Source organism: Anomaloglossus baeobatrachus, unplaced genomic scaffold (assembly GCF_048569485.1).
Source record: "Anomaloglossus baeobatrachus isolate aAnoBae1 unplaced genomic scaffold, aAnoBae1.hap1 Scaffold_914, whole genome shotgun sequence".
NCBI classification, from domain to species: Eukaryota; Metazoa; Chordata; class Amphibia; order Anura; family Aromobatidae; genus Anomaloglossus; species Anomaloglossus baeobatrachus.
In genome coordinates, this window is record NW_027445310.1 from 25865 (window position 1) to 51820 (window position 25956).

A 25956-nucleotide genomic window follows, 5' to 3' on the forward strand; every position below is an offset into this window, starting at 1 on the left:
GGCATAGGCCAGGGTGCCACTCGAGGCCCAAACCAATTCTGGTTATCGCTTCTCGGCCTTTTGGCTAAGATCAAGTGTAGTATCTGTTCTTATCAGTTTAATATCTGATACGTCCCCTATCTGGGGACCATATATTAAATGGATTTTTAGAACAGGGAGATGGAAAAAGAGCTTGCTCTGTCCACTCCACGCATTGACCTGGTATTGCAGTACCTCCAGGAACGGTGCACCCCTTCTTAACCCAGTTTCCAAAAGCAGAACTCAATTCACCTGATTCATATTAGCCCGATTTAATGAATTGGAAGAAAGCATACGTCTTCATATGCACCTCAATTTGGCCCATTCACTTTTCACACTTCCTCCTTTTGTTTTTTATCTTTCACACTTTTGACTTTCTTTATTCATCCAAATAGCAAACTCATCACCACTCAACCTGACCAACTCGGCTATGTCCCCGTGCTGCAGTTCTCTGTCTTATCTAGATCATTTGCAATTGAATGGAATAGATCCCTTTTGGACAAAGTGGATTCACCTGCTGCTGCAGTGACCACAGGTGTGATAAGATCTAGAATTGGCATCTGGTGCGATCTCTCCGCTTCCACTCCAAAGAAAGTTACCTGTTTATTCCTATCATGCATTGGTTTTTGGGGTTTTCTTTGAGTAATGATGATCTCTTTAGTAGTCTGTTGGCGCCCTCTCCTGGAGGAATAGTTTGCTTGCTCTTGGACATTCTAAAAGAGAGGTCATGATAGACATTGAGCTTCTGAGCTCAATTGGGGACAGTCATGGGTGATGAATGTTTGCAACCTACTGCGAAGCCTCATACCGCAATATAAGGAACGTCAAATACTAAGAAAGGGCGGCCTATGAAAGAATTACTACTTTCAATAAGTACACTTAAACGGCTAATTGGGAATAGAAAAACTGTAAAAAGCCCTCTGAGAAAGCCCCCCTCTAACCTTTGATAGTAAGCTTTTCTGTAGTCTGCCTGTTGATGTATTTTCCGTTTGAACTGTGCACAACATGAAGAGACGGAACACTGGCGGCTTGTCACAATGCCCCCCGATGACATCACAATAGCGCTGCTGCCTAGAAAACAAGCTGCGCAGAAGAAGTTGTTCTTTGGGTGGGAGGGTGGGCTAGTGGAAGGAGGGGGCAATCTCTTTTTTTCCCGGGTGGTAGGGGGATGACAGGAGAAGGGAAGCGGGTGGTGAGAAAGGTACAGAGGGCAGGGTTTGGGGGCTGGGAAGGAAAGGGAAAAGATTAGGGTTTGGGGATGATGAAAGGGCTTTCTACGGGTAAGGATGGCAAAGGGTGGCAGTGACGGAAAGTCAGGCAACCTGTCCTGTCCGTCTTTTTGTATCGTGAATTGGAAAGACTGCAAGGGGGAGGGGAGTTGCTTGCGCCCTAAAGGAGGAGTTATTCAGATTCATTGCAGTGGGCGGCGGCTGCAAAACGCACCATTCTTCTTGTTTTTGCTCTGCAAAGCAGCCTTTTCAAGGGTTGGCTTGGGTGACAAAATGTCTTGTGTAGGCGTGGGTTTGTCTCCCTCTCGCTCTCTCTCCCTAAGATGTGTCCGGCATAGGCCAGGGTGCCACTCGAGGCCCAAACCAATTCTGGTTATCGCTTCTCGGCCTTTTGGCTAAGATCAAGTGTAGTATCTGTTCTTATCAGTTTAATATCTGATACGTCCCCTATCTGGGGACCATATATTAAATGGATTTTTAGAACAGGGAGATGGAAAAAGAGCTTGCTCTGTCCACTCCACGCATTGACCAGGTATTGCAGTACCTCCAGGAACGGTGCACCCCTTCTTAACCCAGTTTCCAAAAGCAGAACTCAATTCACCTGATTCATATTAGCCCGATTTAATGAATTGGAAGAAAGCATACGTCTTCATATGCACCTCAATTTGGCCCATTCACTTTTCACACTTCCTCCTTTTGTTTTTTATCTTTCACACTTTTGACTTTCTTTATTCATCCAAATAGCAAACTCATCACCACTCAACCTGACCAACTCGGCTATGTCCCCGTGCTGCAGTTCTCTGTCTTATCTAGATCATTTGCAATTGAATGGAATAGATCCCTTTTGGACAAAGTGGATTCACCTGCTGCTGCAGTGACCACAGGTGTGATAAGATCTAGAATTGGCATCTGGTGCGATCTCTCCGCTTCCACTCCAAAGAAAGTTACCTGTTTATTCCTATCATGCATTGGTTTTTGGGGTTTTCTTTGAGTAATGATGATCTCTTTAGTAGTCTGTTGGCGCCCTCTCCTGGAGGAATAGTTTGCTTGCTCTTGGACATTCTAAAAGAGAGGTCATGATAGACATTGAGCTTCTGAGCTCAATTTGGGACAGTCATGGGTGATGAATGTTTGCAACCTACTGCGAAGCCTCATACCGCAATATAAGGAACGTCAAATACTAAGAAAGGGCGGCCTATGAAAGAATTACTACTTTCAATAAGTACACTTAAACGGCTAATTGGGAATAGAAAAACTGTAAAAAGCCCTCTGAGAAAGCCCCCCTCTAACCTTTGATAGTAAGCTTTTCTGTAGTCTGCCTGTTGATGTATTTTCCGTTTGAACTGTGCACAACATGAAGAGACGGAACACTGGCGGCTTGTCACAATGCCCCCCGATGACATCACAATAGCGCTGCTGCCTAGAAAACAAGCTGCGCAGAAGAAGTTGTTCTTTGGGTGGGAGGGTGGGCTAGTGGAAGGAGGGGGCAATCTCTTTTTTTCCCGGGTGGTAGGGGGATGACAGGAGAAGGGAAGCGGGTGGTGAGAAAGGTACAGAGGGCAGGGTTTGGGGGCTGGGAAGGAAAGGGAAAAGATTAGGGTTTGGGGATGATGAAAGGGCTTTCTACGGGTAAGGATGGCAAAGGGTGGCAGTGACGGAAAGTCAGGCAACCTGTCCTGTCCGTCTTTTTGTATCGTGAATTGGAAAGACTGCAAGGGGGAGGGGAGTTGCTTGCGCCCTAAAGGAGGAGTTATTCAGATTCATTGCAGTGGGTGGCGGCTGCAAAACGCACCATTCTTCTTGTTTTTGCTCTGCAAAGCAGCCTTTTCAAGGGTTGGCTTGGGTGACAAAATGTCTTGTGTAGGCGTGGGTTTGTCTCCCTCTCGCTCTCTCTCCCTAAGATGTGTCCGGCATAGGCCAGGGTGCCACTCAAGGCCCAAACCAATTCTGGTTATCGCTTCTCGGCCTTTTGGCTAAGATCAAGTGTAGTATCTGTTCTTATCAGTTTAATATCTGATACGTCCCCTATCTGGGGACCATATATTAAATGGATTTTTAGAACAGGGAGATGGAAAAAGAGCTTGCTCTGTCCACTCCACGCATTGACCTGGTATTGCAGTACCTCCAGGAACGGTGCACCCCTTCTTAACCCAGTTTCCAAAAGCAGAACTCAATTCACCTGATTCATATTAGCCCGATTTAATGAATTGGAAGAAAGCATACGTCTTCATATGCACCTCAATTTGGCCCATTCACTTTTCACACTTCCTCCTTTTGTTTTTTATCTTTCACACTTTTGACTTTCTTTATTCATCCAAATAGCAAACTCATCACCACTCAACCTGACCAACTCGGCTATGTCCCCGTGCTGCAGTTCTCTGTCTTATCTAGATCATTTGCAATTGAATGGAATAGATCCCTTTTGGACAAAGTGGATTCACCTGCTGCTGCAGTGACCACAGGTGTGATAAGATCTAGAATTGGCATCTGGTGCGATCTCTCCGCTTCCACTCCAAAGAAAGTTACCTGTTTATTCCTATCATGCATTGGTTTTTGGGGTTTTCTTTGAGTAATGATGATCTCTTTAGTAGTCTGTTGGCGCCCTCTCCTGGAGGAATAGTTTGCTTGCTCTTGGACATTCTAAAAGAGAGGTCATGATAGACATTGAGCTTCTGAGCTCAATTGGGGACAGTCATGGGTGATGAATGTTTGCAACCTACTGCGAAGCCTCATACCGCAATATAAGGAACGTCAAATACTAAGAAAGGGCGGCCTATGAAAGAATTACTACTTTCAATAAGTACACTTAAACGGCTAATTGGGAATAGAAAAACTGTAAAAAGCCCTCTGAGAAAGCCCCCCTCTAACCTTTGATAGTAAGCTTTTCTGTAGTCTGCCTGTTGATGTATTTTCCGTTTGAAATGTGCACAACATGAAGAGACGGAACACTGGCGGCTTGTCACAATGCCCCCCGATGACATCACAATAGCGCTGCTGCCTAGAAAACAAGCTGCGCAGAAGAAGTTGTTCTTTGGGTGGGAGGGTGGGCTAGTGGAAGGAGGGGGCAATCTCTTTTTTTCCCGGGTGGTAGGGGGATGACAGGAGAAGGGAAGCGGGTGGTGAGAAAGGTACAGAGGGCAGGGTTTGGGGGCTGGGAAGGAAAGGGAAAAGATTAGGGTTTGGGGATGATGAAAGGGCTTTCTACGGGTAAGGATGGCAAAGGGTGGCAGTGACGGAAAGTCAGGCAACCTGTCCTGTCCGTCTTTTTGTATCGTGAATTGGAAAGACTGCAAGGGGGAGGGGAGTTGCTTGCGCCCTAAAGGAGGAGTTATTCAGATTCATTGCAGTGGGCGGCGGCTGCAAAACGCACCATTCTTCTTGTTTTTGCTCTGCAAAGCAGCCTTTTCAAGGGTTGGCTTGGGTGACAAAATGTCTTGTGTAGGCGTGGGTTTGTCTCCCTCTCGCTCTCTCTCCCTAAGATGTGTCCGGCATAGGCCAGGGTGCCACTCGAGGCCCAAACCAATTCTGGTTATCGCTTCTCGGCCTTTTGGCTAAGATCAAGTGTAGTATCTGTTCTTATCAGTTTAATATCTGATACGTCCCCTATCTGGGGACCATATATTAAATGGATTTTTAGAACAGGGAGATGGAAAAAGAGCTTGCTCTGTCCACTCCACGCATTGACCTGGTATTGCAGTACCTCCAGGAACGGTGCACCCCTTCTTAACCCAGTTTCCAAAAGCAGAACTCAATTCACCTGATTCATATTAGCCCGATTTAATGAATTGGAAGAAAGCATACGTCTTCATATGCACCTCAATTTGGCCCATTCACTTTTCACACTTCCTCCTTTTGTTTTTTATCTTTCACACTTTTGACTTTCTTTATTCATCCAAATAGCAAACTCATCACCACTCAACCTGACCAACTCGGCTATGTCCCCGTGCTGCAGTTCTCTGTCTTATCTAGATCATTTGCAATTGAATGGAATAGATCCCTTTTGGACAAAGTGGATTCACCTGCTGCTGCAGTGACCACAGGTGTGATAAGATCTAGAATTGGCATCTGGTGCGATCTCTCCGCTTCCACTCCAAAGAAAGTTACCTGTTTATTCCTATCATGCATTGGTTTTTGGGGTTTTCTTTGAGTAATGATGATCTCTTTAGTAGTCTGTTGGCGCCCTCTCCTGGAGGAATAGTTTGCTTGCTCTTGGACATTCTAAAAGAGAGGTCATGATAGACATTGAGCTTCTGAGCTCAATTGGGGACAGTCATGGGTGATGAATGTTTGCAACCTACTGCGAAGCCTCATACCGCAATATAAGGAACGTCAAATACTAAGAAAGGGCGGCCTATGAAAGAATTACTACTTTCAATAAGTACACTTAAACGGCTAATTGGGAATAGAAAAACTGTAAAAAGCCCTCTGAGAAAGCCCCCCTCTAACCTTTGATAGTAAGCTTTTCTGTAGTCTGCCTGTTGATGTATTTTCCGTTTGAACTGTGCACAACATGAAGAGACGGAACACTGGCGGCTTGTCACAATGCCCCCCGATGACATCACAATAGCGCTGCTGCCTAGAAAACAAGCTGCGCAGAAGAAGTTGTTCTTTGGGTGGGAGGGTGGGCTAGTGGAAGGAGGGGGCAATCTCTTTTTTTCCCGGGTGGTAGGGGGATGACAGGAGAAGGGAAGCGGGTGGTGAGAAAGGTACAGAGGGCAGGGTTTGGGGGCTGGGAAGGAAAGGGAAAAGATTAGGGTTTGGGGATGATGAAAGGGCTTTCTACGGGTAAGGATGGCAAAGGGTGGCAGTGACGGAAAGTCAGGCAACCTGTCCTGTCCGTCTTTTTGTATCGTGAATTGGAAAGACTGCAAGGGGGAGGGGAGTTGCTTGCGCCCTAAAGGAGGAGTTATTCAGATTCATTGCAGTGGGCGGCGGCTGCAAAACGCACCATTCTTCTTGTTTTTGCTCTGCAAAGCAGCCTTTTCAAGGGTTGGCTTGGGTGACAAAATGTCTTGTGTAGGCGTGGGTTTGTCTCCCTCTCGCTCTCTCTCCCTAAGATGTGTCCGGCATAGGCCAGGGTGCCACTCGAGGCCCAAACCAATTCTGGTTATCGCTTCTCGGCCTTTTGGCTAAGATCAAGTGTAGTATCTGTTCTTATCAGTTTAATATCTGATACGTCCCCTATCTGGGGACCATATATTAAATGGATTTTTAGAACAGGGAGATGGAAAAAGAGCTTGCTCTGTCCACTCCACGCATTGACCTGGTATTGCAGTACCTCCAGGAACGGTGCACCCCTTCTTAACCCAGTTTCCAAAAGCAGAACTCAATTCACCTGATTCATATTAGCCCGATTTAATGAATTGGAAGAAAGCATACGTCTTCATATGCACCTCAATTTGGCCCATTCACTTTTCACACTTCCTCCTTTTGTTTTTTATCTTTCACACTTTTGACTTTCTTTATTCATCCAAATAGCAAACTCATCACCACTCAACCTGACCAACTCGGCTATGTCCCCGTGCTGCAGTTCTCTGTCTTATCTAGATCATTTGCAATTGAATGGAATAGATCCCTTTTGGACAAAGTGGATTCACCTGCTGCTGCAGTGACCACAGGTGTGATAAGATCTAGAATTGGCATCTGGTGCGATCTCTCCGCTTCCACTCCAAAGAAAGTTACCTGTTTATTCCTATCATGCATTGGTTTTTGGGGTTTTCTTTGAGTAATGATGATCTCTTTAGTAGTCTGTTGGCGCCCTCTCCTGGAGGAATAGTTTGCTTGCTCTTGGACATTCTAAAAGAGAGGTCATGATAGACATTGAGCTTCTGAGCTCAATTGGGGACAGTCATGGGTGATGAATGTTTGCAACCTACTGCGAAGCCTCATACCGCAATATAAGGAACGTCAAATACTAAGAAAGGGCGGCCTATGAAAGAATTACTACTTTCAATAAGTACACTTAAACGGCTAATTGGGAATAGAAAAACTGTAAAAAGCCCTCTGAGAAAGCCCCCCTCTAACCTTTGATAGTAAGCTTTTCTGTAGTCTGCCTGTTGATGTATTTTCCGTTTGAACTGTGCACAACATGAAGAGACGGAACACTGGCGGCTTGTCACAATGCCCCCCGATGACATCACAATAGCGCTGCTGCCTAGAAAACAAGCTGCGCAGAAGAAGTTGTTCTTTGGGTGGGAGGGTGGGCTAGTGGAAGGAGGGGGCAATCTCTTTTTTTCCCGGGTGGTAGGGGGATGACAGGAGAAGGGAAGCGGGTGGTGAGAAAGGTACAGAGGGCAGGGTTTGGGGGCTGGGAAGGAAAGGGAAAAGATTAGGGTTTGGGGATGATGAAAGGGCTTTCTACGGGTAAGGATGGCAAAGGGTGGCAGTGACGGAAAGTCAGGCAACCTGTCCTGTCCGTCTTTTTGTATCGTGAATTGGAAAGACTGCAAGGGGGAGGGGAGTTGCTTGCGCCCTAAAGGAGGAGTTATTCAGATTCATTGCAGTGGGCGGCGGCTGCAAAACGCACCATTCTTCTTGTTTTTGCTCTGCAAAGCAGCCTTTTCAAGGGTTGGCTTGGGTGACAAAATGTCTTGTGTAGGCGTGGGTTTGTCTCCCTCTCGCTCTCTCTCCCTAAGATGTGTCCGGCATAGGCCAGGGTGCCACTCGAGGCCCAAACCAATTCTGGTTATCGCTTCTCGGCCTTTTGGCTAAGATCAAGTGTAGTATTGTTCGAAAAGGTGGTTTAAGGCTCCGGCCACCTTAGTACAATGATGCAATGCACACTGGAAGGTTGCGCTTGTTAGTACTTTGGGAGGATAGTATATCCATCTAGAGGAAACCATGGCCCTACCAGGATCGAGGCTATTAGACTGAGTAAGTGTGGGGGTTATGGTGCAATGTGCCCCAGGAATGGACACCCTGGAGGGAGTCTGAACTTGCTAGGTTGGGACCCTGGTAAGCCTCAGACTCTGTCGCACGCCGCGCCTTGCCTATTCATACTTTCCAAGCATATTGCCCTATCCCGGCCTTCTGGCTAAGAAGGGAAATTTTTATAATCCCGGTCGGAGGTCCGGTCAGCTTTGGGCTGAGAAACCAACACCCGGTTGGAGGTCCGGGTCAGCTTTGGCTGAGAAACCAACACCCGGTTGGAGGTCCGGTTAGCCTTGGGCTGAGAAACCAACACCCGGTTGGAGATCCGGTCAGCCTTGGGCTGAGAAACCAACACCCGGTTGGAGGTCCGGTCAGCCTTGGGCTGAGAAACCAACACCGGTTGACGGTCCGGGCAGTCTCGGCTGCGAAACCAACGACTAGTAGCTCCCTACTCCACTTGGGTAAGATGCCTCGGTGGACGCTGGGAGCAACAACAAGGCTCAACCAGGCTTCGGCTTGGGGGAGCACTGAAGTTCCCTGACCCTCGCTGTGGCCTTCTGGTTCGGAGGGACGGGGTTGATTTTTGGGGATCCTCTTCTCACGGAGGGGTCCACACGAATCCTAGCCGTTGCACTGTTTTTGGTGTGACTTCGGTCATGCATTTTTGCGGTGCTTTGGAAAGCTTCATTAAATCAATCTGTTCTTATCAGTTTAATATCTGATACGTCCCCTATCTGGGGACCATATATTAAATGGATTTTTAGAACAGGGAGATGGAAAAAGAGCTTGCTCTGTCCACTCCACGCATTGACCTGGTATTGCAGTACCTCCAGGAACGGTGCACCCCTTCTTAACCCAGTTTCCAAAAGCAGAACTCAATTCACCTGATTCATATTAGCCCGATTTAATGAATTGGAAGAAAGCATACGTCTTCATATGCACCTCAATTTGGCCCATTCACTTTTCACACTTCCTCCTTTTGTTTTTTATCTTTCACACTTTTGACTTTCTTTATTCATCCAAATAGCAAACTCATCACCACTCAACCTGACCAACTCGGCTATGTCCCCGTGCTGCAGTTCTCTGTCTTATCTAGATCATTTGCAATTGAATGGAATAGATCCCTTTTGGACAAAGTGGATTCACCTGCTGCTGCAGTGACCACAGGTGTGATAAGATCTAGAATTGGCATCTGGTGCGATCTCTCCGCTTCCACTCCAAAGAAAGTTACCTGTTTATTCCTATCATGCATTGGTTTTTGGGGTTTTCTTTGAGTAATGATGATCTCTTTAGTAGTCTGTTGGCGCCCTCTCCTGGAGGAATAGTTTGCTTGCTCTTGGACATTCTAAAAGAGAGGTCATGATAGACATTGAGCTTCTGAGCTCAATTGGGGACAGTCATGGGTGATGAATGTTTGCAACCTACTGCGAAGCCTCATACCGCAATATAAGGAACGTCAAATACTAAGAAAGGGCGGCCTATGAAAGAATTACTACTTTCAATAAGTACACTTAAACGGCTAATTGGGAATAGAAAAACTGTAAAAAGCCCTCTGAGAAAGCCCCCCTCTAACCTTTGATAGTAAGCTTTTCTGTAGTCTGCCTGTTGATGTATTTTCCGTTTGAACTGTGCACAACATGAAGAGACGGAACACTGGCGGCTTGTCACAATGCCCCCCGATGACATCACAATAGCGCTGCTGCCTAGAAAACAAGCTGCGCAGAAGAAGTTGTTCTTTGGGTGGGAGGGTGGGCTAGTGGAAGGAGGGGGCAATCTCTTTTTTTCCCGGGTGGTAGGGGGATGACAGGAGAAGGGAAGCGGGTGGTGAGAAAGGTACAGAGGGCAGGGTTTGGGGGCTGGGAAGGAAAGGGAAAAGATTAGGGTTTGGGGATGATGAAAGGGCTTTCTACGGGTAAGGATGGCAAAGGGTGGCAGTGACGGAAAGTCAGGCAACCTGTCCTGTCCGTCTTTTTGTATCGTGAATTGGAAAGACTGCAAGGGGGAGGGGAGTTGCTTGCGCCCTAAAGGAGGAGTTATTCAGATTCATTGCAGTGGGCGGCGGCTGCAAAACGCACCATTCTTCTTGTTTTTGCTCTGCAAAGCAGCCTTTTCAAGGGTTGGCTTGGGTGACAAAATGTCTTGTGTAGGCGTGGGTTTGTCTCCCTCTCGCTCTCTCTCCCTAAGATGTGTCCGGCATAGGCCAGGGTGCCACTCGAGGCCCAAACCAATTCTGGTTATCGCTTCTCGGCCTTTTGGCTAAGATCAAGTGTAGTATCTGTTCTTATCAGTTTAATATCTGATACGTCCCCTATCTGGGGACCATATATTAAATGGATTTTTAGAACAGGGAGATGGAAAAAGAGCTTGCTCTGTCCACTCCACGCATTGACCTGGTATTGCAGTACCTCCAGGAACGGTGCACCCCTTCTTAACCCAGTTTCCAAAAGCAGAACTCAATTCACCTGATTCATATTAGCCCGATTTAATGAATTGGAAGAAAGCATACGTCTTCATATGCACCTCAATTTGGCCCATTCACTTTTCACACTTCCTCCTTTTGTTTTTTATCTTTCACACTTTTGACTTTCTTTATTCATCCAAATAGCAAACTCATCACCACTCAACCTGACCAACTCGGCTATGTCCCCGTGCTGCAGTTCTCTGTCTTATCTAGATCATTTGCAATTGAATGGAATAGATCCCTTTTGGACAAAGTGGATTCACCTGCTGCTGCAGTGACCACAGGTGTGATAAGATCTAGAATTGGCATCTGGTGCGATCTCTCCGCTTCCACTCCAAAGAAAGTTACCTGTTTATTCCTATCATGCATTGGTTTTTGGGGTTTTCTTTGAGTAATGATGATCTCTTTAGTAGTCTGTTGGCGCCCTCTCCTGGAGGAATAGTTTGCTTGCTCTTGGACATTCTAAAAGAGAGGTCATGATAGACATTGAGCTTCTGAGCTCAATTGGGGACAGTCATGGGTGATGAATGTTTGCAACCTACTGCGAAGCCTCATACCGCAATATAAGGAACGTCAAATACTAAGAAAGGGCGGCCTATGAAAGAATTACTACTTTCAATAAGTACACTTAAACGGCTAATTGGGAATAGAAAAACTGTAAAAAGCCCTCTGAGAAAGCCCCCCTCTAACCTTTGATAGTAAGCTTTTCTGTAGTCTGCCTGTTGATGTATTTTCCGTTTGAACTGTGCACAACATGAAGAGACGGAACACTGGCGGCTTGTCACAATGCCCCCCGATGACATCACAATAGCGCTGCTGCCTAGAAAACAAGCTGCGCAGAAGAAGTTGTTCTTTGGGTGGGAGGGTGGGCTAGTGGAAGGAGGGGGCAATCTCTTTTTTTCCCGGGTGGTAGGGGGATGACAGGAGAAGGGAAGCGGGTGGTGAGAAAGGTACAGAGGGCAGGGTTTGGGGGCTGGGAAGGAAAGGGAAAAGATTAGGGTTTGGGGATGATGAAAGGGCTTTCTACGGGTAAGGATGGCAAAGGGTGGCAGTGACGGAAAGTCAGGCAACCTGTCCTGTCCGTCTTTTTGTATCGTGAATTGGAAAGACTGCAAGGGGGAGGGGAGTTGCTTGCGCCCTAAAGGAGGAGTTATTCAGATTCATTGCAGTGGGCGGCGGCTGCAAAACGCACCATTCTTCTTGTTTTTGCTCTGCAAAGCAGCCTTTTCAAGGGTTGGCTTGGGTGACAAAATGTCTTGTGTAGGCGTGGGTTTGTCTCCCTCTCGCTCTCTCTCCCTAAGATGTGTCCGGCATAGGCCAGGGTGCCACTCGAGGCCCAAACCAATTCTGGTTATCGCTTCTCGGCCTTTTGGCTAAGATCAAGTGTAGTATCTGTTCTTATCAGTTTAATATCTGATACGTCCCCTATCTGGGGACCATATATTAAATGGATTTTTAGAACAGGGAGATGGAAAAAGAGCTTGCTCTGTCCACTCCACGCATTGACCTGGTATTGCAGTACCTCCAGGAACGGTGCACCCCTTCTTAACCCAGTTTCCAAAAGCAGAACTCAATTCACCTGATTCATATTAGCCCGATTTAATGAATTGGAAGAAAGCATACGTCTTCATATGCACCTCAATTTGGCCCATTCACTTTTCACACTTCCTCCTTTTGTTTTTTATCTTTCACACTTTTGACTTTCTTTATTCATCCAAATAGCAAACTCATCACCACTCAACCTGACCAACTCGGCTATGTCCCCGTGCTGCAGTTCTCTGTCTTATCTAGATCATTTGCAATTGAATGGAATAGATCCCTTTTGGACAAAGTGGATTCACCTGCTGCTGCAGTGACCACAGGTGTGATAAGATCTAGAATTGGCATCTGGTGCGATCTCTCCGCTTCCACTCCAAAGAAAGTTACCTGTTTATTCCTATCATGCATTGGTTTTTGGGGTTTTCTTTGAGTAATGATGATCTCTTTAGTAGTCTGTTGGCGCCCTCTCCTGGAGGAATAGTTTGCTTGCTCTTGGACATTCTAAAAGAGAGGTCATGATAGACATTGAGCTTCTGAGCTCAATTGGGGACAGTCATGGGTGATGAATGTTTGCAACCTACTGCGAAGCCTCATACCGCAATATAAGGAACGTCAAATACTAAGAAAGGGCGGCCTATGAAAGAATTACTACTTTCAATAAGTACACTTAAACGGCTAATTGGGAATAGAAAAACTGTAAAAAGCCCTCTGAGAAAGCCCCCCTCTAACCTTTGATAGTAAGCTTTTCTGTAGTCTGCCTGTTGATGTATTTTCCGTTTGAACTGTGCACAACATGAAGAGACGGAACACTGGCGGCTTGTCACAATGCCCCCCGATGACATCACAATAGCGCTGCTGCCTAGAAAACAAGCTGCGCAGAAGAAGTTGTTCTTTGGGTGGGAGGGTGGGCTAGTGGAAGGAGGGGGCAATCTCTTTTTTTCCCGGGTGGTAGGGGGATGACAGGAGAAGGGAAGCGGGTGGTGAGAAAGGTACAGAGGGCAGGGTTTGGGGGCTGGGAAGGAAAGGGAAAAGATTAGGGTTTGGGGATGATGAAAGGGCTTTCTACGGGTAAGGATGGCAAAGGGTGGCAGTGACGGAAAGTCAGGCAACCTGTCCTGTCCGTCTTTTTGTATCGTGAATTGGAAAGACTGCAAGGGGGAGGGGAGTTGCTTGCGCCCTAAAGGAGGAGTTATTCAGATTCATTGCAGTGGGCGGCGGCTGCAAAACGCACCATTCTTCTTGTTTTTGCTCTGCAAAGCAGCCTTTTCAAGGGTTGGCTTGGGTGACAAAATGTCTTGTGTAGGCGTGGGTTTGTCTCCCTCTCGCTCTCTCTCCCTAAGATGTGTCCGGCATAGGCCAGGGTGCCACTCGAGGCCCAAACCAATTCTGGTTATCGCTTCTCGGCCTTTTGGCTAAGATCAAGTGTAGTATCTGTTCTTATCAGTTTAATATCTGATACGTCCCCTATCTGGGGACCATATATTAAATGGATTTTTAGAACAGGGAGATGGAAAAAGAGCTTGCTCTGTCCACTCCACGCATTGACCTGGTATTGCAGTACCTCCAGGAACGGTGCACCCCTTCTTAACCCAGTTTCCAAAAGCAGAACTCAATTCACCTGATTCATATTAGCCCGATTTAATGAATTGGAAGAAAGCATACGTCTTCATATGCACCTCAATTTGGCCCATTCACTTTTCACACTTCCTCCTTTTGTTTTTTATCTTTCACACTTTTGACTTTCTTTATTCATCCAAATAGCAAACTCATCACCACTCAACCTGACCAACTCGGCTATGTCCCCGTGCTGCAGTTCTCTGTCTTATCTAGATCATTTGCAATTGAATGGAATAGATCCCTTTTGGACAAAGTGGATTCACCTGCTGCTGCAGTGACCACAGGTGTGATAAGATCTAGAATTGGCATCTGGTGCGATCTCTCCGCTTCCACTCCAAAGAAAGTTACCTGTTTATTCCTATCATGCATTGGTTTTTGGGGTTTTCTTTGAGTAATGATGATCTCTTTAGTAGTCTGTTGGCGCCCTCTCCTGGAGGAATAGTTTGCTTGCTCTTGGACATTCTAAAAGAGAGGTCATGATAGACATTGAGCTTCTGAGCTCAATTGGGGACAGTCATGGGTGATGAATGTTTGCAACCTACTGCGAAGCCTTCATACCGCAATATAAGGAACGTCAAATACTAAGAAAGGGCGGCCTATGAAAGAATTACTACTTTCAATAAGTACACTTAAACGGCTAATTGGGAATAGAAAAACTGTAAAAAGCCCTCTGAGAAAGCCCCCCTCTAACCTTTGATAGTAAGCTTTTCTGTAGTCTGCCTGTTGATGTATTTTCCGTTTGAACTGTGCACAACATGAAGAGACGGAACACTGGCGGCTTGTCACAATGCCCCCCGATGACATCACAATAGCGCTGCTGCCTAGAAAACAAGCTGCGCAGAAGAAGTTGTTCTTTGGGTGGGAGGGTGGGCTAGTGGAAGGAGGGGGCAATCTCTTTTTTTCCCGGGTGGTAGGGGGATGACAGGAGAAGGGAAGCGGGTGGTGAGAAAGGTACAGAGGGCAGGGTTTGGGGGCTGGGAAGGAAAGGGAAAAGATTAGGGTTTGGGGATGATGAAAGGGCTTTCTACGGGTAAGGATGGCAAAGGGTGGCAGTGACGGAAAGTCAGGCAACCTGTCCTGTCCGTCTTTTTGTATCGTGAATTGGAAAGACTGCAAGGGGGAGGGGAGTTGCTTGCGCCCTAAAGGAGGAGTTATTCAGATTCATTGCAGTGGGCGGCGGCTGCAAAACGCACCATTCTTCTTGTTTTTGCTCTGCAAAGCAGCCTTTTCAAGGGTTGGCTTGGGTGACAAAATGTCTTGTGTAGGCGTGGGTTTGTCTCCCTCTCGCTCTCTCTCCCTAAGATGTGTCCGGCATAGGCCAGGGTGCCACTCGAGGCCCAAACCAATTCTGGTTATCGCTTCTCGGCCTTTTGGCTAAGATCAAGTGTAGTATCTGTTCTTATCAGTTTAATATCTGATACGTCCCCTATCTGGGGACCATATATTAAATGGATTTTTAGAACAGGGAGATGGAAAAAGAGCTTGCTCTGTCCACTCCACGCATTGACCTGGTATTGCAGTACCTCCAGGAACGGTGCACCCCTTCTTAACCCAGTTTCCAAAAGCAGAACTCAATTCACCTGATTCATATTAGCCCGATTTAATGAATTGGAAGAAAGCATACGTCTTCATATGCACCTCAATTTGGCCCATTCACTTTTCACACTTCCTCCTTTTGTTTTTTATCTTTCACACTTTTGACTTTCTTTATTCATCCAAATAGCAAACTCATCACCACTCAACCTGACCAACTCGGCTATGTCCCCGTGCTGCAGTTCTCTGTCTTATCTAGATCATTTGCAATTGAATGGAATAGATCCCTTTTGGACAAAGTGGATTCACCTGCTGCTGCAGTGACCACAGGTGTGATAAGATCTAGAATTGGCATCTGGTGCGATCTCTCCGCTTCCACTCCAAAGAAAGTTACCTGTTTATTCCTATCATGCATTGGTTTTTGGGGTTTTCTTTGAGTAATGATGATCTCTTTAGTAGTCTGTTGGCGCCCTCTCCTGGAGGAATAGTTTGCTTGCTCTTGGACATTCTAAAAGAGAGGTCATGATAGACATTGAGCTTCTGAGCTCAATTGGGGACAGTCATGGGTGATGAATGTTTGCAACCTACTGCGAAGCCTCATACCGCAATATAAGGAACGTCAAATACTAAGAAAGGGCGGCCTATGAAAGAATTACTACTTTCAATAAGTACACTTAAACGGCTAATTGGGAATAGAAAAACTGTAAAAAGCCCTCTGAGAAAGCCCCCCTCTAACCTTTGATAGTAAGCTTTTCTGTAGTCTGCCTGTTGATGTATTTTCCGTTTGAACTGTGCACAACATGAAGAGACGGAACACTGGCGGCTTGTCACAATGCCCCCCGATGACATCACAATAGCGCTGCTGCCTAGAAAACAAGCTGCGCAGAAGAAGTTGTTCTTTGGGTGGGAGGGTGGGCTAGTGGAAGGAGGGGGCAATCTCTTTTTTTCCCGGGTGGTAGGGGGATGACAGGAGAAGGGAAGCGGGTGGTGAGAAAGGTACAGAGGGCAGGGTTTGGGGGCTGGGAAGGAAAGGGAAAAGATTAGGGTTTGGGGATGATGAAAGGGCTTTCTACGGGTAAGGATGGCAAAGGGTGGCAGTGACGGAAAGTCAGGCAACCTGTCCTGTCCGTCTTTTTGTATCGTGAATTGGAAAGACTGCAAGGGGGAGGGGAGTTGCTTGCGCCCTAAAGGAGGAGTTATTCAGATTCATTGCAGTGGGCGGCGGCTGCAAAACGCACCATTCTTCTTGTTTTTGCTCTGCAAAGCAGCCTTTTCAAGGGTTGGCTTGGGTGACAAAATGTCTTGTGTAGGCGTGGGTTTGTCTCCCTCTCGCTCTCTCTCCCTAAGATGTGTCCGGCATAGGCCAGGGTGCCACTCGAGGCCCAAACCAATTCTGGTTATCGCTTCTCGGCCTTTTGGCTAAGATCAAGTGTAGTATCTGTTCTTATCAGTTTAATATCTGATACGTCCCCTATCTGGGGACCATATATTAAATGGATTTTTAGAACAGGGAGATGGAAAAAGAGCTTGCTCTGTCCACTCCACGCATTGACCTGGTATTGCAGTACCTCCAGGAACGGTGCACCCCTTCTTAACCCAGTTTCCAAAAGCAGAACTCAATTCACCTGATTCATATTAGCCCGATTTAATGAATTGGAAGAAAGCATACGTCTTCATATGCACCTCAATTTGGCCCATTCACTTTTCACACTTCCTCCTTTTGTTTTTTATCTTTCACACTTTTGACTTTCTTTATTCATCCAAATAGCAAACTCATCACCACTCAACCTGACCAACTCGGCTATGTCCCCGTGCTGCAGTTCTCTGTCTTATCTAGATCATTTGCAATTGAATGGAAAAGATCCCTTTTGGACAAAGTGGATTCACCTGCTGCTGCAGTGACCACAGGTGTGATAAGATCTAGAATTGGCATCTGGTGCGATCTCTCCGCTTCCACTCCAAAGAAAGTTACCTGTTTATTCCTATCATGCATTGGTTTTTGGGGTTTTCTTTGAGTAATGATGATCTCTTTAGTAGTCTGTTGGCGCCCTCTCCTGGAGGAATAGTTTGCTTGCTCTTGGACATTCTAAAAGAGAGGTCATGATAGACATTGAGCTTCTGAGCTCAATTGGGGACAGTCATGGGTGATGAATGTTTGCAACCTACTGCGAAGCCTCATACCGCAATATAAGGAACGTCAAATACTAAGAAAGGGCGGCCTATGAAAGAATTACTACTTTCAATAAGTACACTTAAACGGCTAATTGGGAATAGAAAAACTGTAAAAAGCCCTCTGAGAAAGCCCCCCTCTAACCTTTGATAGTAAGCTTTTCTGTAGTCTGCCTGTTGATGTATTTTCCGTTTGAACTGTGCACAACATGAAGAGACGGAACACTGGCGGCTTGTCACAATGCCCCCCGATGACATCACAATAGCGCTGCTGCCTAGAAAACAAGCTGCGCAGAAGAAGTTGTTCTTTGGGTGGGAGGGTGGGCTAGTGGAAGGAGGGGGCAATCTCTTTTTTTCCCGGGTGGTAGGGGGATGACAGGAGAAGGGAAGCGGGTGGTGAGAAAGGTACAGAGGGCAGGGTTTGGGGGCTGGGAAGGAAAGGGAAAAGATTAGGGTTTGGGGATGATGAAAGGGCTTTCTACGGGTAAGGATGGCAAAGGGTGGCAGTGACGGAAAGTCAGGCAACCTGTCCTGTCCGTCTTTTTGTATCGTGAATTGGAAAGACTGCAAGGGGGAGGGGAGTTGCTTGCGCCCTAAAGGAGGAGTTATTCAGATTCATTGCAGTGGGCGGCGGCTGCAAAACGCACCATTCTTCTTGTTTTTGCTCTGCAAAGCAGCCTTTTCAAGGGTTGGCTTGGGTGACAAAATGTCTTGTGTAGGCGTGGGTTTGTCTCCCTCTCGCTCTCTCTCCCTAAGATGTGTCCGGCATAGGCCAGGGTGCCACTCGAGGCCCAAACCAATTCTGGTTATCGCTTCTCGGCCTTTTGGCTAAGATCAAGTGTAGTATCTGTTCTTATCAGTTTAATATCTGATACGTCCCCTATCTGGGGACCATATATTAAATGGATTTTTAGAACAGGGAGATGGAAAAAGAGCTTGCTCTGTCCACTCCACGCATTGACCTGGTATTGCAGTACCTCCAGGAACGGTGCACCCCTTCTTAACCCAGTTTCCAAAAGCAGAACTCAATTCACCTGATTCATATTAGCCCGATTTAATGAATTGGAAGAAAGCATACGTCTTCATATGCACCTCAATTTGGCCCATTCACTTTTCACACTTCCTCCTTTTGTTTTTTATCTTTCACACTTTTGACTTTCTTTATTCATCCAAATAGCAAACTCATCACCACTCAACCTGACCAACTCGGCTATGTCCCCGTGCTGCAGTTCTCTGTCTTATCTAGATCATTTGCAATTGAATGGAATAGATCCCTTTTGGACAAAGTGGATTCACCTGCTGCTGCAGTGACCACAGGTGTGATAAGATCTAGAATTGGCATCTGGTGCGATCTCTCCGCTTCCACTCCAAAGAAAGTTACCTGTTTATTCCTATCATGCATTGGTTTTTGGGGTTTTCTTTGAGTAATGATGATCTCTTTAGTAGTCTGTTGGCGCCCTCTCCTGGAGGAATAGTTTGCTTGCTCTTGGACATTCTAAAAGAGAGGTCATGATAGACATTGAGCTTCTGAGCTCAATTGGGGACAGTCATGGGTGATGAATGTTTGCAACCTACTGCGAAGCCTCATACCGCAATATAAGGAACGTCAAATACTAAGAAAGGGCGGCCTATGAAAGAATTACTACTTTCAATAAGTACACTTAAACGGCTAATTGGGAATAGAAAAACTGTAAAAAGCCCTCTGAGAAAGCCCCCCTCTAACCTTTGATAGTAAGCTTTTCTGTAGTCTGCCTGTTGATGTATTTTCCGTTTGAACTGTGCACAACATGAAGAGACGGAACACTGGCGGCTTGTCACAATGCCCCCCGATGACATCACAATAGCGCTGCTGCCTAGAAAACAAGCTGCGCAGAAGAAGTTGTTCTTTGGGTGGGAGGGTGGGCTAGTGGAAGGAGGGGGCAATCTCTTTTTTTCCCGGGTGGTAGGGGGATGACAGGAGAAGGGAAGCGGGTGGTGAGAAAGGTACAGAGGGCAGGGTTTGGGGGCTGGGAAGGAAAGGGAAAAGATTAGGGTTTGGGGATGATGAAAGGGCTTTCTACGGGTAAGGATGGCAAAGGGTGGCAGTGACGGAAAGTCAGGCAACCTGTCCTGTCCGTCTTTTTGTATCGTGAATTGGAAAGACTGCAAGGGGGAGGGGAGTTGCTTGCGCCCTAAAGGAGGAGTTATTCAGATTCATTGCAGTGGGCGGCGGCTGCAAAACGCACCATTCTTCTTGTTTTTGCTCTGCAAAGCAGCCTTTTCAAGGGTTGGCTTGGGTGACAAAATGTCTTGTGTAGGCGTGGGTTTGTCTCCCTCTCGCTCTCTCTCCCTAAGATGTGTCCGGCATAGGCCAGGGTGCCACTCGAGGCCCAAACCAATTCTGGTTATCGCTTCTCGGCCTTTTGGCTAAGATCAAGTGTAGTATCTGTTCTTATCAGTTTAATATCTGATACGTCCCCTATCTGGGGACCATATATTAAATGGATTTTTAGAACAGGGAGATGGAAAAAGAGCTTGCTCTGTCCACTCCACGCATTGACCTGGTATTGCAGTACCTCCAGGAACGGTGCACCCCTTCTTAACCCAGTTTCCAAAAGCAGAACTCAATTCACCTGATTCATATTAGCCCGATTTAATGAATTGGAAGAAAGCATACGTCTTCATATGCACCTCAATTTGGCCCATTCACTTTTCACACTTCCTCCTTTTGTTTTTTATCTTTCACACTTTTGACTTTCTTTATTCATCCAAATAGCAAACTCATCACCACTCAACCTGACCAACTCGGCTATGTCCCCGTGCTGCAGTTCTCTGTCTTATCTAGATCATTTGCAATTGAATGGAATAGATCCCTTTTGGACAAAGTGGATTCACCTGCTGCTGCAGTGACCACAGGTGTGATAAGATCTAGAATTGGCATCTGGTGCGATCTCTCCGCTTCCACTCCAAAGAAAGTTACCTGTTTATTCCTATCATGCATTGGTTTTTGGGGTTTTCTTTGAGTAATGATGATCTCTTTAGTAGTCTGTTGGCGCCCTCTCCTGGAGGAATAGTTTGCTTGCTCTTGGACATTCTAAAAGAGAGGTCATGATAGACATTGAGCTTCTGAGCTCAATTGGGGACAGTCATGGGTGATGAATGTTTGCAACCTACTGCGAAGCCTCATACCGCAATATAAGGAACGTCAAATACTAAGAAAGGGCGGCCTATGAAAGAATTACTACTTTCAATAAGTACACTTAAACGGCTAATTGGGAATAGAAAAACTGTAAAAAGCCCTCTGAGAAAGCCCCCCTCTAACCTTTGATAGTAAGCTTTTCTGTAGTCTGCCTGTTGATGTATTTTCCGTTTGAACTGTGCACAACATGAAGAGACGGAACACTGGCGGCTTGTCACAATGCCCCCCGATGACATCACAATAGCGCTGCTGCCTAGAAAACAAGCTGCGCAGAAGAAGTTGTTCTTTGGGTGGGAGGGTGGGCTAGTGGAAGGAGGGGGCAATCTCTTTTTTTCCCGGGTGGTAGGGGGATGACAGGAGAAGGGAAGCGGGTGGTGAGAAAGGTACAGAGGGCAGGGTTTGGGGGCTGGGAAGGAAAGGGAAAAGATTAGGGTTTGGGGATGATGAAAGGGCTTTCTACGGGTAAGGATGGCAAAGGGTGGCAGTGACGGAAAGTCAGGCAACCTGTCCTGTCCGTCTTTTTGTATCGTGAATTGGAAAGACTGCAAGGGGGAGGGGAGTTGCTTGCGCCCTAAAGGAGGAGTTATTCAGATTCATTGCAGTGGGCGGCGGCTGCAAAACGCACCATTCTTCTTGTTTTTGCTCTGCAAAGCAGCCTTTTCAAGGGTTGGCTTGGGTGACAAAATGTCTTGTGTAGGCGTGGGTTTGTCTCCCTCTCGCTCTCTCTCCCTAAGATGTGTCCGGCATAGGCCAGGGTGCCACTCGAGGCCCAAACCAATTCTGGTTATCGCTTCTCGGCCTTTTGGCTAAGATCAAGTGTAGTATCTGTTCTTATCAGTTTAATATCTGATACGTCCCCTATCTGGGGACCATATATTAAATGGATTTTTAGAACAGGGAGATGGAAAAAGAGCTTGCTCTGTCCACTCCACGCATTGACCTGGTATTGCAGTACCTCCAGGAACGGTGCACCCCTTCTTAACCCAGTTTCCAAAAGCAGAACTCAATTCACCTGATTCATATTAGCCCGATTTAATGAATTGGAAGAAAGCATACGTCTTCATATGCACCTCAATTTGGCCCATTCACTTTTCACACTTCCTCCTTTTGTTTTTTATCTTTCACACTTTTGACTTTCTTTATTCATCCAAATAGCAAACTCATCACCACTCAACCTGACCAACTCGGCTATGTCCCCGTGCTGCAGTTCTCTGTCTTATCTAGATCATTTGCAATTGAATGGAATAGATCCCTTTTGGACAAAGTGGATTCACCTGCTGCTGCAGTGACCACAGGTGTGATAAGATCTAGAATTGGCATCTGGTGCGATCTCTCCGCTTCCACTCCAAAGAAAGTTACCTGTTTATTCCTATCATGCATTGGTTTTTGGGGTTTTCTTTGAGTAATGATGATCTCTTTAGTAGTCTGTTGGCGCCCTCTCCTGGAGGAATAGTTTGCTTGCTCTTGGACATTCTAAAAGAGAGGTCATGATAGACATTGAGCTTCTGAGCTCAATTGGGGACAGTCATGGGTGATGAATGTTTGCAACCTACTGCGAAGCCTCATACCGCAATATAAGGAACGTCAAATACTAAGAAAGGGCGGCCTATGAAAGAATTACTACTTTCAATAAGTACACTTAAACGGCTAATTGGGAATAGAAAAACTGTAAAAAGCCCTCTGAGAAAGCCCCCCTCTAACCTTTGATAGTAAGCTTTTCTGTAGTCTGCCTGTTGATGTATTTTCCGTTTGAACTGTGCACAACATGAAGAGACGGAACACTGGCGGCTTGTCACAATGCCCCCCGATGACATCACAATAGCGCTGCTGCCTAGAAAACAAGCTGCGCAGAAGAAGTTGTTCTTTGGGTGGGAGGGTGGGCTAGTGGAAGGAGGGGGCAATCTCTTTTTTTCCCGGGTGGTAGGGGGATGACAGGAGAAGGGAAGCGGGTGGTGAGAAAGGTACAGAGGGCAGGGTTTGGGGGCTGGGAAGGAAAGGGAAAAGATTAGGGTTTGGGGATGATAAAAGGGCTTTCTACGGGTAAGGATGGCAAAGGGTGGCAGTGACGGAAAGTCAGGCAACCTGTCCTGTCCGTCTTTTTGTATCGTGAATTGGAAAGACTGCAAGGGGGAGGGGAGTTGCTTGCGCCCTAAAGGAGGAGTTATTCAGATTCATTGCAGTGGGCGGCGGCTGCAAAACGCACCATTCTTCTTGTTTTTGCTCTGCAAAGCAGCCTTTTCAAGGGTTGGCTTGGGTGACAAAATGTCTTGTGTAGGCGTGGGTTTGTCTCCCTCTCGCTCTCTCTCCCTAAGATGTGTCCGGCATAGGCCAGGGTGCCACTCGAGGCCCAAACCAATTCTGGTTATCGCTTCTCGGCCTTTTGGCTAAGATCAAGTGTAGTATCTGTTCTTATCAGTTTAATATCTGATACGTCCCCTATCTGGGGACCATATATTAAATGGATTTTTAGAACAGGGAGATGGAAAAAGAGCTTGCTCTGTCCACTCCACGCATTGACCTGGTATTGCAGTACCTCCAGGAACGGTGCACCCCTTCTTAACCCAGTTTCCAAAAGCAGAACTCAATTCACCTGATTCATATTAGCCCGATTTAATGAATTGGAAGAAAGCATACGTCTTCATATGCACCTCAATTTGGCCCATTCACTTTTCACACTTCCTCCTTTTGTTTTTTATCTTTCACACTTTTGACTTTCTTTATTCATCCAAATAGCAAACTCATCACCACTCAACCTGACCAACTCGGCTATGTCCCCGTGCTGCAGTTCTCTGTCTTATCTAGATCATTTGCAATTGAATGGAATAGATCCCTTTTGGACAAAGTGGATTCACCTGCTGCTGCAGTGACCACAGGTGTGATAAGATCTAGAATTGGCATCTGGTGCGATCTCTCCGCTTCCACTCCAAAGAAAGTTACCTGTTTATTCCTATCATGCATTGGTTTTTGGGGTTTTCTTTGAGTAATGATGATCTCTTTAGTAGTCTGTTGGCGCCCTCTCCTGGAGGAATAGTTTGCTTGCTCTTGGACATTCTAAAAGAGAGGTCATGATAGACATTGAGCTTCTGAGCTCAATTGGGGACAGTCATGGGTGATGAATGTTTGCAACCTACTGCGAAGCCTCATACCGCAATATAAGGAACGTCAAATACTAAGAAAGGGCGGCCTATGAAAGAATTACTACTTTCAATAAGTACACTTAAACGGCTAATTGGGAATAGAAAAACTGTAAAAAGCCCTCTGAGAAAGCCCCCCTCTAACCTTTGATAGTAAGCTTTTCTGTAGTCTGCCTGTTGATGTATTTTCCGTTTGAACTGTGCACAACATGAAGAGACGGAACACTGGCGGCTTGTCACAATGCCCCCCGATGACATCACAATAGCGCTGCTGCCTAGAAAACAAGCTGCGCAGAAGAAGTTGTTCTTTGGGTGGGAGGGTGGGCTAGTGGAAGGAGGGGGCAATCTCTTTTTTTCCCGGGTGGTAGGGGGATGACAGGAGAAGGGAAGCGGGTGGTGAGAAAGGTACAGAGGGCAGGGTTTGGGGGCTGGGAAGGAAAGGGAAAAGATTAGGGTTTGGGGATGATGAAAGGGCTTTCTACGGGTAAGGATGGCAAAGGGTGGCAGTGACGGAAAGTCAGGCAACCTGTCCTGTCCGTCTTTTTGTATCGTGAATTGGAAAGACTGCAAGGGGGAGGGGAGTTGCTTGCGCCCTAAAGGAGGAGTTATTCAGATTCATTGCAGTGGGCGGCGGCTGCAAAACGCACCATTCTTCTTGTTTTTGCTCTGCAAAGCAGCCTTTTCAAGGGTTGGCTTGGGTGACAAAATGTCTTGTGTAGGCGTGGGTTTGTCTCCCTCTCGCTCTCTCTCCCTAAGATGTGTCCGGCATAGGCCAGGGTGCCACTCGAGGCCCAAACCAATTCTGGTTATCGCTTCTCGGCCTTTTGGCTAAGATCAAGTGTAGTATCTGTTCTTATCAGTTTAATATCTGATACGTCCCCTATCTGGGGACCATATATTAAATGGATTTTTAGAACAGGGAGATGGAAAAAGAGCTTGCTCTGTCCACTCCACGCATTGACCTGGTATTGCAGTACCTCCAGGAACGGTGCACCCCTTCTTAACCCAGTTTCCAAAAGCAGAACTCAATTCACCTGATTCATATTAGCCCGATTTAATGAATTGGAAGAAAGCATACGTCTTCATATGCACCTCAATTTGGCCCATTCACTTTTCACACTTCCTCCTTTTGTTTTTTATCTTTCACACTTTTGACTTTCTTTATTCATCCAAATAGCAAACTCATCACCACTCAACCTGACCAACTCGGCTATGTCCCCGTGCTGCAGTTCTCTGTCTTATCTAGATCATTTGCAATTGAATGGAATAGATCCCTTTTGGACAAAGTGGATTCACCTGCTGCTGCAGTGACCACAGGTGTGATAAGATCTAGAATTGGCATCTGGTGCGATCTCTCCGCTTCCACTCCAAAGAAAGTTACCTGTTTATTCCTATCATGCATTGGTTTTTGGGGTTTTCTTTGAGTAATGATGATCTCTTTAGTAGTCTGTTGGCGCCCTCTCCTGGAGGAATAGTTTGCTTGCTCTTGGACATTCTAAAAGAGAGGTCATGATAGACATTGAGCTTCTGAGCTCAATTGGGGACAGTCATGGGTGATGAATGTTTGCAACCTACTGCGAAGCCTCATACCGCAATATAAGGAACGTCAAATACTAAGAAAGGGCGGTCTATGAAAGAATTACTACTTTCAATAAGTACACTTAAACGGCTAATTGGGAATAGAAAAACTGTAAAAAGCCCTCTGAGAAAGCCCCCCTCTAACCTTTGATAGTAAGCTTTTCTGTAGTCTGCCTGTTGATGTATTTTCCGTTTGAACTGTGCACAACATGAAGAGACGGAACACTGGCGGCTTGTCACAATGCCCCCCGATGACATCACAATAGCGCTGCTGCCTAGAAAACAAGCTGCGCAGAAGAAGTTGTTCTTTGGGTGGGAGGGTGGGCTAGTGGAAGGAGGGGGCAATCTCTTTTTTTCCCGGGTGGTAGGGGGATGACAGGAGAAGGGAAGCGGGTGGTGAGAAAGGTACAGAGGGCAGGGTTTGGGGGCTGGGAAGGAAAGGGAAAAGATTAGGGTTTGGGGATGATGAAAGGGCTTTCTACGGGTAAGGATGGCAAAGGGTGGCAGTGACGGAAAGTCAGGCAACCTGTCCTGTCCGTCTTTTTGTATCGTGAATTGGAAAGACTGCAAGGGGGAGGGGAGTTGCTTGCGCCCTAAAGGAGGAGTTATTCAGATTCATTGCAGTGGGCG

The 25956-nt window shown here is 46.5% G+C and overlaps 16 non-coding genes and 1 pseudogene across 16 annotated transcripts; all 17 read left to right on the forward strand.

The window, feature by feature from the left end:
- The first annotated feature begins 44 nt into the window (after positions 1-44).
- On the forward strand, positions 45-235 carry LOC142289226 (U2 spliceosomal RNA). The gene has a single exon (XR_012749732.1). It is a non-coding gene; the product is annotated as a U2 spliceosomal RNA (small nuclear RNA).
- A 1387-nt stretch (positions 236-1622) lies between these two features.
- Positions 1623-1813, forward strand: LOC142289243 (U2 spliceosomal RNA). The gene has a single exon (XR_012749748.1). It is a non-coding gene; the product is annotated as a U2 spliceosomal RNA (small nuclear RNA).
- A 1387-nt stretch (positions 1814-3200) lies between these two features.
- Positions 3201-3391, forward strand: LOC142289227 (U2 spliceosomal RNA). The gene has a single exon (XR_012749733.1). It is a non-coding gene; the product is annotated as a U2 spliceosomal RNA (small nuclear RNA).
- A 1387-nt stretch (positions 3392-4778) lies between these two features.
- LOC142289229 (U2 spliceosomal RNA) lies at positions 4779-4969 on the forward strand. Its single transcript, XR_012749735.1, has one exon. It is a non-coding gene; the product is annotated as a U2 spliceosomal RNA (small nuclear RNA).
- Positions 4970-6356: 1387 nt separating this feature from the next.
- LOC142289230 (U2 spliceosomal RNA) lies at positions 6357-6547 on the forward strand. The gene has a single exon (XR_012749736.1). It is a non-coding gene; the product is annotated as a U2 spliceosomal RNA (small nuclear RNA).
- Positions 6548-7934: 1387 nt separating this feature from the next.
- Positions 7935-8076, forward strand: LOC142289247 (U2 spliceosomal RNA; annotated as a pseudogene).
- Positions 8077-8773: 697 nt separating this feature from the next.
- On the forward strand, positions 8774-8966 carry LOC142289246 (U2 spliceosomal RNA). Its single transcript, XR_012749750.1, has one exon. It is a non-coding gene; the product is annotated as a U2 spliceosomal RNA (small nuclear RNA).
- Positions 8967-10353: 1387 nt separating this feature from the next.
- On the forward strand, positions 10354-10544 carry LOC142289231 (U2 spliceosomal RNA). The gene has a single exon (XR_012749737.1). It is a non-coding gene; the product is annotated as a U2 spliceosomal RNA (small nuclear RNA).
- A 1387-nt stretch (positions 10545-11931) lies between these two features.
- On the forward strand, positions 11932-12122 carry LOC142289232 (U2 spliceosomal RNA). The gene has a single exon (XR_012749738.1). It is a non-coding gene; the product is annotated as a U2 spliceosomal RNA (small nuclear RNA).
- A 1387-nt stretch (positions 12123-13509) lies between these two features.
- On the forward strand, positions 13510-13700 carry LOC142289233 (U2 spliceosomal RNA). The gene has a single exon (XR_012749739.1). It is a non-coding gene; the product is annotated as a U2 spliceosomal RNA (small nuclear RNA).
- A 1388-nt stretch (positions 13701-15088) lies between these two features.
- LOC142289234 (U2 spliceosomal RNA) lies at positions 15089-15279 on the forward strand. The gene has a single exon (XR_012749740.1). It is a non-coding gene; the product is annotated as a U2 spliceosomal RNA (small nuclear RNA).
- A 1387-nt stretch (positions 15280-16666) lies between these two features.
- Positions 16667-16857, forward strand: LOC142289235 (U2 spliceosomal RNA). The gene has a single exon (XR_012749741.1). It is a non-coding gene; the product is annotated as a U2 spliceosomal RNA (small nuclear RNA).
- Positions 16858-18244: 1387 nt separating this feature from the next.
- LOC142289236 (U2 spliceosomal RNA) lies at positions 18245-18435 on the forward strand. The gene has a single exon (XR_012749742.1). It is a non-coding gene; the product is annotated as a U2 spliceosomal RNA (small nuclear RNA).
- A 1387-nt stretch (positions 18436-19822) lies between these two features.
- On the forward strand, positions 19823-20013 carry LOC142289237 (U2 spliceosomal RNA). The gene has a single exon (XR_012749743.1). It is a non-coding gene; the product is annotated as a U2 spliceosomal RNA (small nuclear RNA).
- Positions 20014-21400: 1387 nt separating this feature from the next.
- On the forward strand, positions 21401-21591 carry LOC142289238 (U2 spliceosomal RNA). The gene has a single exon (XR_012749744.1). It is a non-coding gene; the product is annotated as a U2 spliceosomal RNA (small nuclear RNA).
- A 1387-nt stretch (positions 21592-22978) lies between these two features.
- LOC142289241 (U2 spliceosomal RNA) lies at positions 22979-23169 on the forward strand. The gene has a single exon (XR_012749746.1). It is a non-coding gene; the product is annotated as a U2 spliceosomal RNA (small nuclear RNA).
- A 1387-nt stretch (positions 23170-24556) lies between these two features.
- LOC142289242 (U2 spliceosomal RNA) lies at positions 24557-24747 on the forward strand. The gene has a single exon (XR_012749747.1). It is a non-coding gene; the product is annotated as a U2 spliceosomal RNA (small nuclear RNA).
- The last annotated feature ends 1209 nt before the right edge of the window (positions 24748-25956 follow it).